This window comes from Poromitra crassiceps (assembly GCF_964638095.1).
Source record: "Poromitra crassiceps genome assembly, chromosome: 30".
Classification (NCBI taxonomy): Eukaryota; Metazoa; Chordata; class Actinopteri; order Beryciformes; family Melamphaidae; genus Poromitra; species Poromitra crassiceps.
In genome coordinates, this window is record NC_139652.1 from 8,402,607 (window position 1) to 8,404,011 (window position 1,405).

Consider the following 1,405-nt stretch of genomic DNA (forward strand, 5'->3'; position numbering starts at 1 on the left):
CTCCACTCCCTGTAGAGTTCAGAGAGACAAGAGGAGATGAACAGAGAATTAATAAGGAGACAGCGGTACAGATAAAAGGAGAGAAGCTCATCCAACATGCAGAGAGGGGACCAAAATAGCAAGCTCAACTTTGCCTCGTGCCGCACCCGCAAAAGTTCTGTCCAAATCAGTTTAGATAAATATCATAAATAATTGATATTTAACCCAGTATATCTTATAGCTACAGTACACTGAATGTGATTAGTATTCAGCCAGATTCCAATATAGATGTGTAGAAAATCATCATCATCATAGATGGACAGATGGTAGTCCACCAAAGGCACAGCAAGGCTAATATTTTTTTTACTACTACTACTACTACTACTACTACTACTACTACTACTACTACTACTACTACACGAGGGATCAGCCGAGCAGCATGTTGGTAAACAAAAAGCGTCACTGGGTGGAAACGGCAATGGAACCAATGGTGCGTGAGCTTGAGTGTCTGACTCTAGCCGGCTGACCCCGTTTACATTTTTAAAACTGCGACGGTTCACACAACTTTAAGACGAGTCGACGTGCAAATATTATACATCAAACTCTTGAGCTAATTCTGCTCTCACTCAGAACGTCGAAATATAAGTGATGTGATGTATAGTTTTTTGAGATATTAACGTTTGTTTGGCACAACTCATACTATTAACTGCCATGGGGTTCCGCATTTCTGGGTGGTTGTGATGTCATGCTGATTCGTCATGACAAAAATATATGTAGGCTATATAATTGATATTGATGAATAATTGATGGCAAATCAATATGAACATGGTGCTTTCCCTACTGATATAGTGATAAAGCCTACATCTTTTTTTCACTTGCCACTTGCAAACTCTTCTTCCATGACTCAACACCAACACCATTCCTATCCGGTAAGTAGAGCACCACAAATCAGTCTCTGCTGGGCTCTTTTCAAGTCAGAGCATTTGTAAAAAAAAAAAAAGGCCGATCAGGAAAGCAGACAGATCAGCGAGGCGGGAAGCTGCCATTTCGCTCCCACTTCAGCCCAAGGTGCAGTCTACAGGCTCCGCTGTGAAAAATAACTGTCTAACTATGCAGGCAAACATCCAGACAAGAAGGGATCTGAACCTTATCCTGTTGCAACACACCTACATAAACACTAGTGCCCCCCCCCCCCACCCACCTGCACACACACACACACACACACACACACACACACACACACACACACACACACACACACAAACACACACACACACACACACAGGGCTGGGCAATATGGACAAACTCAAATATCACAATATTGTTTTTCCCAAATACCTCAATATCGATATAGCGACAAAATATTTACATGATATTTTTGATAAATAGTCATCAGTAATGTGGATATAATGACTTAAGTGGGTAG